Source organism: Anolis sagrei, chromosome 10 (genome assembly GCF_037176765.1).
Source record: "Anolis sagrei isolate rAnoSag1 chromosome 10, rAnoSag1.mat, whole genome shotgun sequence".
NCBI classification, from domain to species: Eukaryota; Metazoa; Chordata; class Lepidosauria; order Squamata; family Dactyloidae; genus Anolis; species Anolis sagrei.
Window position 1 is genome coordinate 13,232,174 of NC_090030.1, and position 15,349 is coordinate 13,247,522.

Below are 15,349 nucleotides of genomic sequence, written 5' to 3' on the forward strand. Positions count from 1 at the left end.
TACACATACATACACACATATACATATACACATAAACATATATACACACAAATACCTATACATACACACATATGCATATACATACACACATATACATACATATACATATAAACATATACACACAAATACATATACATACAAACAAATACATATACATACACATATGCATACATACATACATGCACATATATGTATACACAGATAAACACATACATACATATACACAAATATATACATACATATACATACACACATATGCATACACAAATATATACATACATATGCACACATATACATACACATATATGCATACACAAATATACACATACATACGCACACATATACACATACATATACATACACACACATATATATGGATGCATATATACACAAAAACATACATCCAAAATATTTTCTTTCATACACTGTCATTTTATTCTTTATTATAATATATCAGTACATTTTTATATTCATATGCACAACACTGATACCAATATAACTAATATTTACTTTGATACACTGGACTGTATATATATATATATATATATATATATATATAAAATATATGGAATTGGTATTCTTTTATTGTCATTGATGCACTCCTTCTTTTATTGTCATTGATGCACTCCTTTGGACTTCATACAAATCTACCATGTGTCAAAATATATGATCCTGCGCTATTCTTTTCCATTTCTGGCCAAATAGCTTAAATTTTAGAGAGTATTTTGACTTTGTTATGAATATATTATGTTATTACTAATTATATATATATATATATATATATATAGTTAATATAATAACAATAACAATATATTAACGTTGCACATGCAAAACGCTATTAGTTATTTGTATGTTGATTCTTTGACACATTGACTTCCTTTGCTCCATGTAAAAACATTAGACAACATGTAAGAATATTAGTCCTATCTCCAAGATATCCCAGCCTACATGTGTATCTCTAAATGCAGTTTTTCCAAAAATCTGAACAAATCCAAAACATTTCTGATCCTCCACATTTTATGTAAAGGATACCAAACCTATGCTGGGGGAAAAATGGATGAGAAAACACAGAAAAAATAGCAATATTTGTGTCACCCTTTTTCAACTCTGATTTTTCCAGGCTATTTAACACAGTAAAAATGTAGATTAGTAGGTGGACAATACGGTTCTCAGTAATATTGGGATATTAATTAGTTCCAGCCATAGCATTTAATGGCAATGTCTCTGTCCCTGATAACAGCTAATAATTGCAACATTATACTCCTTTGGTGCAATATCCTCAAGATACATTTCATAATAAAAGAAAATCCAAGGACATTCATATGTGTATTGAGACGTGGCAGTTCAAGTGGTGCCAAACTTTATTTGGCTGGATCTACACTGCCATATGATCCAGTTTCTGAATCCAGATTTTCTGCTTTGAACTGGATTATATAAGACTGCCATACAATTCAGTTTAAGATAGGGAAAGTTGGATTGTTTTTGCCAAATTGGGACAATTGGAGGGTATGAAATAGGGAAGACCACCTTGAGTCACCCGTGGAACTGCCTTGAGTCGCCTACGGGCTGAGAAAAGCAGTATACAAATGTAGTAAATAAATAAATCTATATAAATAAAAATGTAATGTTCGTTTGTGGGATTAGGTAAAGGTAAAGGTAGTCCCCTGACATTAAGTCCAGTCATGTCTGACTCTGGGGGTTGGTGCTCATCTCCATTTCTAAGCTGAAGAGCCAGCGTTGTCCGTAGACACCTCCAAGGTCATGTGGCCAGCATGACTGCATGGAGCACCATTACCTTACCGCCGGAGCGGTACCTATTGATCTACTCACATTTGTATGTTTTCGAACTGCTAGGTTGGCAGAAGCTAGGGCTGACAGCGGAAGCTCGCGCCGCTCCCCAGAATCAAACCTGTGACCTTTCGATCAACAAGCTCAGTGCTTTAACCCACTGCACCAAAAACCACTGGACGAATTGACACCAGATTTGGACCTAACGAGCCAATGTATGTCCTTTACTAAAAAAAAAATGATTTTGTCATTTGGGAGTTGTAGTTGCTGGGATTTATAGTTCACCTACAATCAAAGAGCATCCTGAACCCCACTAACGATGGAACTGAACCAAACTTGGCACACAGTTCTCCCATGACCAACAGAAAATACTGGAAGGGTTTGGTGGGCATTGTCCTTTAGTTTTGGAGTTGTAGTTCACCTACATCCAGAGATCACTGTGGACTCAAACAATAATGGATCTGGACCAAACTCTACACAAATACTCAATATGCCCAAATGTGAACACTGGTGGAGTTTGGGGAAAATAGAATCTTGACATTTGGGAGTTGTAGTTGCGTGGATTTGTAGTTCATCTACAATCACAGAGCATTCTGAACCCCACCAACAAAAGAATTGGGCCAAACCTCCCACACAGAACCCCCATGACCACCAGACTGGGCCACAGCAACGCATGGCAGGGGACGGCTAGTCTATATAAATAAAAATGTAAAGTTAGTTTGTGGTATTAACAGAACTCAAAAACCACTGGGTGAATTGACACCAAATTTGGACACAACATACCTGTCAGGCCAACGAGTGACCATCACTCATAAAACACTGAAAAAGACAGTGGAAGGGACTTAAAAAGCAAAAAAAAAAAACCCCAAAAAAACATTACAACTCAAAACCACACACACACACATATATATATTCGCAAACAAATCACACAAATAACCAAAATTGTTTATTTATTTATTTACAATTTTTATATGCCATCCTTCTCACCCCGAAGGGGACTCAGAGTGGCTTACAAGATCTATACACACACACACACACACACACACACAATATATTATATTGTTAGCATGGTACACATATAAACACTGGAAAACCGAGCAGAAGAGACTTTAAAAGCCAAAAAATAAAATATATATATTGCAACGCATGCACATAACCACATATATACACATATACAGAAATATACACACACACATATAGACATATATACACACACAAAACACATGCATGGACTGGGCCACAGCAACGTGTGGCAGGGGACGACTAGTAATAATAATAATAATAATAATCATAATAATCATCATCATCATTTATAATAATATCTTTATTTATACCCCACCACCATCACCCCAAAGGAGACTTGGAGCGGCTAACATGAGGCCAAGCCCAGCGATACATTTCAGCAACATAAAATATAAACAACAAAATAACATCACAATAAAATAAATAAACCAATCAAGTAAAATAAACAGTACAAAATAACATAATGGAAAATAAAATACAGTGAGCGAGGGAAATGATTGACATAAAATGATAAAACACTGGATGAGATAGCAATGAAAAGGTACATTTGTGGAGGAGGTGTTAGTTGGCCCTGATTATTTCATGTCCTGAATTCCCCTGCTTTCTGAGTGTTGCTCTTTATTTACTGTCCTGATTTTAGAGTTTTTTTTTAATTTTCATGGCTTCCTCTTTTCTGTTTGTGTACATCCAAGATAGACTTCTGGTAAAAGAAATACATAGAAAGTCCCAGGCCTAAGAGAAAAGATATGCAAGGAATCTTTGCCAGCAATGGGACCCGAATGCCTAGAGCCATGGGGAGAGGAGCTGCTTTTTCAAATATTGATTTAAACTAACCAGCCAAGTCCGGGCCTATTTTCTAAATGCTACACTCATGAATTACAAAAAGTAGAAATCAATCCTGCTGTTTAAAAGAGAAAACTTGCAGTTCAAAGGGTCGGTGTGTATACATTATTTAGCAGACGCTACTGACTACAGTCTGCCTTCAATTAAGCCATAGCTTCTATGTTGAATCTACTGTATTTCTAAAGGCTGCGGTCGTTAAACACCCTGTCTCCATGAGCCTTTTGGAATAATAAAAAAGGAGGGAATCACTGGGTTGCTGTGAGTTTTCTGGGCTATATGGCCATGTTCCAGAAGCATTCTCTCCTGACATTTCACCTGCATCTATGGCAGGCATCCTCAGAGGTTGTGAGGTCTGTTGGAAACTAGGCAAGTGGGGTTTATATATCTGTGGAATAATGTCCAGGGTGGGAGAAAGAACTCTTGTCTGTTTGATGCAAGTGTGAATGTTGCAATTAGCTACCTTGATAATCATCATCATCATCATCATCATCATCATCTTTATTTATACCCCGCCACCATCTCCCCAAAGGGGACTCAGAGTGGCTTACATGAGGCCAAGCCCAGCGATACATTACAGCAACATAAAATATAAACAACAAAATAACATCACAATAAAATAAATAAACCAATCAAGTAAAATAAACAGTACAAAATAACATAATGGAAAATAAAACGCAGTGGGCAGGCCAAATGCATGACATAAAATGATAAAACACTGGATGAGATAGCAATGAAAAGGTGAAATCAAGGAGGAATTTAAAAGGGCCTTGCCCTGAAGGAGAGACCCTGCGGACCCACCAAAGAGGGCTCGCTACAATGGTGAGCAAAGAGAAGCCGCAAATTTAAAAAAATTTATTTCCTAAGTTCCCAAAAGAATTTCACCAAAGCTGAAGGAAGCGCCACCGAGTTGATTTTATTGCGATCCAGCTGGAAGGGATGCAAAGCAGCAATATTTCACCAAGCTGAGCATAACATGTACACAAATAAAAACCTTTTTTATACAGAAACAGAGCTGTCAGATTTGAATTTCCCGTAATGATTGGCTGGTGCGCTACAGCTGGGAAGAGGCATGGCCGCCTCCCGAGTACCTGGGCCAATGGCTGAGTTTCTGCTGTCTTGGCTTCCTGACGAATCAGGAGAGAGGGAGGTGGGACGAGAGGGAAACCATGGATTCTTGAGAGGATTATGGAGATAGGAAATCTCCAAACGGTCAGTGAGTCATGGGGGCCTGCGAGCCAGCCATTTCTATTGTCTTTGATTGGCTGTAATAAACATTGATGTCTGGCAAGCCTGCCAGATCCAGATTTTCTTGGTGCTGAAATATAGAAACAATGAGGGAATTTTGGCTTAAGTTTCGGTGGAGGAAGATTTAAATGAGTAACAGATCAGGACAAAGTGAGGCTTTCCGAAGGCTCCTTTTCTCCTATTGAGATATGATCATCAATGCCAAGCGACCGCCTCCCCTGGGGGGACCAACTCCGAGCCCCAAAGATCACGATCCATTGTTATTGTCATTGCAAAAAGTGTCTTTTGATAAGGGTCTTTTCAGCTGAGGATTTCCTTCTTTCCAGGGTCACGGAGGGTGGCTCCTTGTATTTTTATACATTTTTCAATAAAAGGGAATTGGGTAAAAGGGTCAGGAAAAGGTCAGATACACAGGGAGAAATATAGAAATATAGAAATCATGATATAGAAAACATACCCACTTATCCCTCCCCCCAGTGTCCCATAGAGGCTCAAGAGAGTGCAAAAGTGTAAAGGGAGGTGGTTTCTCAGTAATAAATGTGTTACCTTCTGCTATATATGAAACATAGGACATAAAACCTTGATTAAATGTACACACAATCTAACATGGGAAAGGTCCTTGTTGTTGTTAGTGTCTTGGCAAATTGACCAAGGCTTAACCCTTATTATCCAGTCTGGTGTCCTTGTCCTTAGCAAAACTATAAGTTACTGTCTTTTATTTATTTTATTTTGGGGGGGGGGTCATGTTCGACTTCAAAGGTACATTTGTGGGGAGGAGCTCATAGGGGACTGAGCTTTAGCATTGAATGGCCTTGCAGCTTCAAAGCCTGGCTGCTTCCTGCTTGGGGGAATCCTTTGTCAGATTCCAACCTGGACACAACATATTGTTTGAGAACACAGAAATGCTGGATCACTATAACAACTTCCATGTCAGACTACACAGAGAAGCCATTGAAACCCACAAGCATGTGGACAATTTCAACAGAAAGGAGAAAACCATGAAAATGAACAAAATCTGGCTACCAGTATTTAAAAAATACTCTAAAATCAGGGCAGTAAATAAAGAGCAACACTCAAAAAACAAGGAAATTCCATAAAAGAATAAGGGCAAGCTAACACCTCCCAACAAAGCATCCTCAGGCAGGAAGCAGCCAGGCTTTGAAGTTGCAAGGCCATTTAATGCCAATCAAGGTGGCCAATTGCAACATTCACATTTGCCTCAAGAGTTCTTTCTCCCACCCTGGACATTATTCCACAGATCTATAAACCCCATTTTCCTAGTGTCTGAGGATGCCTGCCATAGATGTGGGTGAAACATTTGGAGAGAAGGCCATAAAACCCGGAAAACTCATGATTTTTGCCATGAGTTATTTTTGCCATGAAAGCTTTCAACAACACAAGAAGAGCATCATTTTGGAGCAGCACAAGGGAGAATTTACAGGGTAACCAACTCGCTTCCCTGGTGCTTTTCCTGTAGAATCAGAATGATAGTTATTTTGGAGTACATAATTACATACCTTTACCCAGGAATGGGCTTATTATTTCAACAAAATTCCAGAGAACTGTAATGGCCCATCATCAGTACTACTCACTCACCCATTTTGCATGGCCTGGGCTGAGTGCATGGTAATGAAATCCTAAGCATAACAAACTTTCCTTAGGGCAGGTCCTTGCACAATTACAAGGAGTTCGTCTCGAGGAATAAAAACGCGGCTTTTATTTATGGCAACTAATGGTTAGAATTCATACTTAACTTGTGTGTATTGCTGTAATAGTCCAATTCTTGTAGCACTTTAAAATCACTAAGCAGAAATGCAAGACGTATTTAAGAGACAAAACATGACGGTTCTGAAACACTCTGTATACATAAAAATAAAATGCAGAATGCTTTGTTTTCCTACTTCATTTTTCTCAGTGGGAACTAACAAGAGGATATTCTGTGTTACAGGAAGGTGACATGCCATCTGCTGGCAAAATCGCAGTTTGTCAAGAATGTGAGATAACATCGTTTTGCGTTTTCACATATTGATTTGAAATAACTTTCCATACCACTTGTTGCGTGGTCCATTTTTTCTACATAACGTTAAGCATGATTTGAAATCATTGGCAATGCTTTTCAATGAGAGTGTGAGGCTGGAAGGCTTTCAGCCAGGCATGAGCAAATTTGGGCACTCCAGGTGTTTTGGACTTCAACTCCCACAATTTCTAACAGGCAGTAGGCTGTTAGAAATTATGGAAGTTGAAGTCCAAAACACCTGGAGGGCCCAATACCCATGCCTGCTCCAAACCCATGCTGGGGATTGATTGAATGAATCTCCTTTTCTCTTTATCGGAGCCCCCAGTGGCACCTCCTCAGAGCCAGAGATGAGCACTACCTCCAGAAGCCAGAAATGAAAGGAGAAGCCTTTGCCTTTGTTTGTGTTTGTATGTCTTATTGTATATGATGGAGCCCTGGCACATAAACCCTTGTCCCGGCACGATTGAAGACTGACAGGTTGGAGGTTCAAAACTGGGGAGAGCATAGGTAAGCTCCCTCTGTCAGTTCCAGCTCCCCATGCAGGGACATGAGAGAAGCCTCCCACAAGGATGGTAAAACATCAAAACATCTGGGTGTCCCTGGGCAATGTCCTTGTAGACAGCCAGTTCTCTCATACCAAAAGCGACTTGCAGTTTCTCAAGTCACTATTGACATGAATTTTTTAAATTTATTTATGATGGGGTTAATTTCCTTTCTACCATTTTTAAAGCTCATTTATATTTTGGGAGGGATGTTAGTTTATAGGGTTGTGAGAATGCTATAATGATAATAACAATAACAATAATATAATTTTATTGATTAGCCCTTAGGCCAGTGTTTCTCAACCTGGGGGTCGGGACCCCTGGGCGGCCGTGAGGGGGTTTCAGAGGGGTTGCCAAAGACCTTCAGAAAACACATTTCTGATGGTTTTAGGAACACATTTGGGAGAGAAGATGTAAGATCTCTCTGCCTGTCCTTCTTTTCCTTTTTGGTGTTGCTGAACTACAACTCCCAGAATTCAGAAACAGCCCCCAACCCCTCCAGTATTCAGTGTTGGCTGTGTAGGTAGTGTGCCAAGTTTGGTGCAGATCCATTGTGGGCTAGGTTCGGAGTACTCTTTGATTGTAGGTTAACTATAAATCCCAGCAACTACAACTCCCAAATATCAAGTCTATTTTCCCCAAACTTCACCAGTGTTCACATTTGGGAATACTGAATATTTGTGCCAAGTTTGGTCTAGATCCATCATTGTTTGAATCCATAGTTCTCTCTGGATGTAGGAGAACTGCAACTCCAAAACTCAAGGTCAGTGCCCACCGAACCCTTCCTGTATTTTTTCTTGGTCATGGGCATTCTGTGTGCCAAGTTTGGTTCAATTCTATCATTGGAGGAGTTCAAAATGGTCTTTGATTGTAGGTTAACTATAAATCCCAGCAACTACAACTCCCAAATGACAAAATCAATCCCACCAGTATTCCAATGTATTGGGTGTATCGGGTATTTGTGCCAAATTTGGTCCAGCGAATGAAAATACATCCTGAATATCAGTTATTTACATTACTGTTCATAATAGTAGCAAAATTACAATTGTGAAGTGGCAACGAAAATAATGTTTGGTTGGGGGGTTTCCACAACATGAGGAACTGTATTAAGGGATTGCAGCATTAGGAAGGTTGAGAAACATTGCTTTAGGCCATATCACAATAATGCTATATATATAGTTTTTGTTTATTTCAACAAAACATTTGGCAACGTTCCCCTTTATAGTTTTCTTAGCAAGTTGTTTATATCTGGGCAGGATGTTGAACTTTTTTTGTGGTTTCAGGAATGGCTGGAAAATGTTAGCACTCCATTGCAGCACATTGGAAAACAGTGTTGCAATAGTCAGTCTTTTGCCCCATATACACTGCCATTTAATCCAGTTTCTGAATCCAGATTATCTGCTTCGAACTGGACTATATGGAAGTGTAGATCCAGCCTTGGATTTAAAGTGGGGGAAAGAATCTTTTCAAGACTGGCAAATAACACAAACCCAGGAGAGTTAACATTCTTAGACAAGGTTAACATTCAAAATCCCCTTGACAAAATGGAAAAGTAGACTGACACGAGATGAAATTGATCAAAGTAAATACCCTATTTGTTCATTCAGGCGGAACACAACTAATGCACAGTTGTAAGATGGGAAATATTTCCTTGGCAATGATCCACGTTCACGTTGTCTTCGATTGTAGTTAATCACAAGCTGACCATTCTCCAGAAGTAATAAAAACAGGAGCAAAAATGCAAAATGGCATTTTATATTGCACTGATCGAACCATAAGTCAAAAGAAACAATGATTATTTTGGCTCATGGCACCACACTTTGTGAAATACGGCTGATAAATGGATAAGATTAGGCAAATTCTGTAAAGAAATCCAATTCTATAAGGAAAATGTTGAGCAACTGATCATGATTATTCTGAAGAAGAGAATAATGACGGGACATTATTCAAATACTTGAAGAGATGCCACGTAGAAGAAAACAGCAACTTTGGGTGCCTCTAGTCCAGTGTTTCTCAAACTTCCTAATGCCACGACCCCTTAATCCAGTTCCTCATGTTGTGGTGACCCCCAACCATAAAATTATTTTCGTTGCTACTTCATATCTGTAATTTTGCTACTGTTGTGAATTGTAATGTTCCAGAAAATACTGGAAGGGTTTGGTGGCATTGACCTTGAGTTTTGGAGTTGTAGTTCACCTACATCCAGAGAGCACTGTGGACTCAAACAATGATGGATCTGAACCAAACTTGGAAAATGTTTGGGAAAAATAAACCTTGACATTTGAGAGTTGTAGTTGCTGGGATTTATAGTTCACCTACAATCAAAGAGCATTTTGAACCCCACCAACAATAGAATTGGCTAAACTTCCCACACAGAACCCCCCTGCCTTGAAGGGTTACCAACGTGGCTTGCTATGTGTCATTGGTAGGAAGTACTTGTTTTAAGATAACGTTTCTCAACCTTCCTAATGCTGCGACCGCTTAATGCAGTTCCTCATGTGTGATGATCCCCAACCATCACATTATTTTCATTGCTACTTCATAACTAATTTTGCTATTGTTATAAATTATAATGTAATTTACCCAGAATACATTTTCATTCACCCGATATACCCAAATTTGAATACTGGTGGGTTTGGAGAAAATAGACCTTGACATCTGGGAGTTGTAGTTGCTGGGAGTTTTAGTTTACCTACAATCAAAGAGCATTCTGAATTCTACCCACAATAGAATTGGGCCAAACTTCCCACACAGAACCTGCATGATCAACAGAAAATACTGTGTTTCCTGATGGTCTTTGGTGACCCCTCTGACACCCCCTCATGACCCCCCCCCCCCGGGTCCCAACCCCCAGGTTGAGAAACGCTGCTCTATACTGTCAAATTAATGCAGTTTGACACCACTTTACCTATATTGGTTCAATGCTATGGAATAATGAAAGCTGTAGTTTTACAAGGTCTATAATCATCTCTGCTGAAGTGTGCTGAAGCATCCTCAGACCACAATGAAAGTGGCGTCAAACAGCATGAATTGTATAATGTAGAAAAATGCACCCTCGTTCTTCCTTTACTTAAAGGGCAGAACTAGGTCTACCAGGTCTAAATGGCAGGAGAGGAATTGCAAAAGTGACTTCATATGATAACTGAGCCAATTCCTTGGAGTGGTAGGCTTCACAGGGGAACCATTGTTGGGGGCCATGGTTAGCACAGCAAGTTAAACTACCAGCTGCAGAAAATCTTGCCGACTGGAAGTTTGGCAGTTCAAGCCACAGGTCGGGATGAGCTTCCGCCATTAGCCATAGCTTCTGCTTACCTAGCAGTTCGAAAACAGTAAGGTTAGTAGTAGATCAATAGGTACTTCTTTGCCAGGGAGGTAAAAAGGCGCCCATGAAGACATGCCAGCAATTCAATCAGGAAGGTGTCAATGGACAATAAGCTCCTTGGCATGGAAATGGAAGAACAGCACCACAACACCTCCCCATGGCTGGAGTTGAGCACAGCCTCCAGATGCCAGAAATGGAAAAAAATGGGAAGCCTATACATCTGTTTATGTATTGTCTGTCTTTGCCAATTGTATAACAGCATTAGATGTTTGCATGTGTACTGTAATCCACCCTGAGTCCCTTCGGGGAGATAGGGCAGAATATAAATAAAGTCTATTATTATTATTTGAAACACAACAAGATGAGTCCACAGCAGACACACTGCTGGCTGTTGAATTGGATCACATGTTGGATGCTTACCAAGTGTCTAGGACACTTGGAGTTTGGCGTGTTCATTCTCTGTAACTTTTTCCTGCTTGTGATCCCACCAGTTAGTTGTCGCAGGCAGATGGTATTTATAGCACAAGTTCCAATGAATCATCTGAGCAACGGTGTTGTGCCTCTGCTTATAGTCTGTCAGCGCGATCTTCTTGCAGCAGCTGAGGATGTGATCTATTATTTCATCTGCTTCCTTGCAGAGTCTACATTTGGGGTCTGTTGTCAACTTTTCAATTCTGGCTTTGATGGCATTGGTTCGAATGGCTTGTTCTTGGGCTGCCAGGATCAGGCCCTCCTTTATCTCCTTTTTCAGAGTTCCATTTGTGAGCCACAGCCATGTTTTGTCTTTGTCAATTTGGGTCTCAATTTTTGCCAGAAATTATCCATGGAGAACCTTATTTTGCCAGTTTTCTCTTCTGCTCTGGATTGTGTTTTTACAATATTTGTTCTGTGTGTTTTGCACTTTAAGCAGTTTACTACTATTGACTTCCCTCAATAATAATAATAATAATAATAATAATAATAACAACAACAACAACAACAACAACAACAACAACAACAAGAAGAAGCTAGGGATCCCCTGCATTTCCTAAAACAAGGCTCCCTCCAACTTTATTATTCTATCAAAAACTCTTTTGAAATCGGAAAAATATCACATTATGAATAAGATCCAGTCAATGTATCGTTACACAAATGTTTGTTTTGCTTGGGTTTTTAGGTAGTTATCAAGAGCTTTGGTCAGGGGAATAGCTAATCTTCGGCAGCTCACATTTTGTAGACATTTTAAAAAACATTTTACCAAGACCTGCTATATCTTTTGTTAGAAACTCACCGTAGTACAGAACTGTGTCTGTGAAGTAGCTTTTGGATATTTCACTAATATCTTGGCAAAAGCTATAAAGCTAACATTGTATTGATTTGTTATCAGATTTTTTCCCCTGATGCAATACCATGCTGTCTTACATTTTTGTATATACAATAGCAAAACCAATTCAAGCCCAGGCATTTTGCTTTGCCACAAAAGGCCACTGTTATTGCTGATCTTCTCAAGTTTCATGTTGAAGCCATTGGGTGGGTAGCCTTACATCTTAGAGAAATATAGTCTGCTTGTTCCTGTCCTGTTCATTTTGTCCTTTTGCATCTACCTACCCTTCAGTCTGTATTAGAATGAGATGATGCTTTTGACCTGAGGCAAAGCTCTTTTTTTTTCTTTCCAAAAATGCCAGCGACCACGTGATGCCTCTTGCTGTCTGTTCTCAAATTAGGTCACCATTAATTCACCTCCCCCTCCCCATTTAGGATAACCAGAGCCATCCTATCATCCTCTCTTCTTTTTCATCTCTCTCTGTAAAAGTCTATGTATGTTTCTTTCTTTGTTTGTTTGTACCACAAAGGCTCCTCCATGTCTTGCTAAATCTGGACCAAAGTTGGTGCATATATCCTTAATTACCCAACTTAAAATAATGGAAGGCTTTGAACTAAAAGAATCAGTCCTTTCAGGCCCAGAGATAAGGTGAAGTGGCCCTCTGTGATGTCACAGGGAAAGGAAGGGAGTGAAATGTTTTATCTGCTGCTAGGGAGAAAAGAGAGGGAGGGAGGGAGGAAGGAAAGAAAGAAAGAAAGAAAGAAAGAAAGAAAGAAAGAGAAAAAGGGAAAGGAAGGGAGGGAGGGAGGGAGGGAAAGGGGAAATGGTGTGAGGGGAGAGAACAAAAGGAAAGGAAGGGGGAAATGACGAAGAGAGGGAGGGAAGACAGAAAGAAGGGAAGAGAAAGGAAGGAAGAAGACAGAAAGAAGAGGGGGCAAGTGTATGAGGGAAAACAAGAAAAGAAGGAAAAGAAAGGGGAGAGAAAGAAGGTGTATAAAAGAAACAGAGAAAGTAAACGATACAAGCAGGTTTGGGATTGGCGACATTGGCATCAATCATAGTAAAGGTCAGGCCCGTAGCCAAGATTTCATTTCGGGGGGGGGGGGGGGATAAAAAAATTTCAGGGGGGGGGGTTGGGGAGGGCTGAGTTTTTTGGGGGGGTGGCTGAGTCTGAGTGAAAGAGGGTCTAGTCTAGCAAACCTTTTGTATCATTACCCCAATACCCCCATGCATATGGGATATATTGAGTATGGTGATCAGATCATGATATGAATAAACATAACAGTTTAAATAATGCACCAGTAAGGCCAAGGCCTTTTCGCGAACCACCATGAGAATTTCGGGGGGGGGGGGGGGCTGAAGCCCCTCAAGCCCCCCCCCCCCCCCCCGGCTACATGCCTGGTAGAGGTAAACTAGACATTAAGTCTAGTCGTGTCCGACTCTGATGGTGGTGCTCAACTCCATATCTAGGCTGAAGAGCTGCCGTTGTCCATAGACACCTTCAAGGTCATGTGACCAGCATGATCTACTCACATTTGCATGTTTTCGAACTGCTAGGTTGGCAGAAGCTGGGGCTAACAGTGGGAACTCACCCCACTTCCTGGATTTGAACCACCAACCTTCCAGTCAGCAAGTTCAGCATCTCAACGGTTTACTTCTATGAATTTTATTCTATGAATCATAGAATAATAGAGTTGGAAGAGACCACATGGGCCATCCAGTCCAACCCCTTTCTGCCATGCAGGAAAAGCACAATCAAAGCACCCCTGACCGATGACCATCCAGCCTCTGTTTAAAAGCTTCCAAGGAAGGAGCTTCCACCACATCCTGAGGCAGAGAGTTCCACTGCTAAATAGCTCTTATTACAGTCAGGAAGTTCTTCCTAATGTCCAGGTGGAATCTCTTTTCTTGTAATTTGAACTCATTGCTCCAAGTCCTACTTTCCAGGGCAGCAGAAAACAAGCCACCTCCCTCTTCCTTATGACACCCTTTGATGTATTTATACATGACTGTCATGCCTTCTCTCAACCTTCTCTTCTGCAGGATTAACAGATCCAGCTCTTTAAGATACTCCTCATAGAGATTCAGGGTCTCTAGACCTTTGATCCTTTTAGTTGCCCTCTTCCTCCAGACACCTTCCAGCTTCGACTCAATCATGTTGAACTTGTTCCCCACAAAGACCCCAAGATCTTTTTTACATGGACTGTTGTCAAGCCAGGCATCGGCCATCCTGTATCTTGGGATTTCATTTTTTCTGCCTAAGTGTAGTATCTTACATTTGTTCCGGTTGAAATTCATTTTGTTAGAGTTGGCCAATCAGCTCTCTAATCTGTTAAGATCATTTTGAATTCTGATCCTGTCCTCTCAAGTATTAGTGATCTTTCCTAATGTATTTTCAAAGGCTTTCATGGCCGGAATCACTGGGTTGTTGTAGGTTTTTCGGGCTGTATGGCCATGTTCTAGAAGCATTCTCTCCCGACGTTTTGCCTGCATCTATGGCAAGTATCCTCAGAGGCTGTGAGGTTGTGAGGTCATAGCCTCTGAGGATACCTGCCACAGATGCGGGCAAAATGTCAGGAGATAATGCTTCTAGAACATGGCCATACAGCCCGAAAAACCTACAACAGCCCAGATCTTTCCTAATTTGATGTCATCTGCAAACATGATGACCATGCCCTCTAAACCTTTATCCAAGTTATTAATAAAGATGTTGAACAGAACTGGGCCCAGGACCAAACCCTGTTTGTGGCACTTCACTAGTCACTTCTTTCCAGGATGAAGTGGAACCATTGGGGAGAAGCACCCTTTGGGTTTGGTTGCTCAACCAAGACAGATCCAGGTTTTTAGGTTCTTTTTAAAGGTTTCAAGCCCCTACCCTAGAAAGCTTCAAAAAGAACCTTAAAACCTGGCTCTTCCACTGCACCTTTGGTGAGTAGGTACAACCACACACTATTGCTTAGCCTCAACGTTCTGTCATTGGCGTATACGCCCCCCTCCCTTTGTGGGAAAGCCTGATTCCACAATCCCCATTTTAATGAACCCTTCTCCGCCAATAACCTGTTTCTCCTGATCTCACTCATGCTTTTAATCAGTTTTTAATTAGTGTTTTTTTAATCATTACATGTAGCCCGCCCATTGTCATTGTGATTGTGTTTATTGTAATTTTATATCGTTGTGTATTCATATGTGTTGTGTAATTATGATCTTGTTTACTGTTTGCGTTTTTGGTTTTATTTTGATGTAATTTGTTGTCTGGGCTTGGCTTC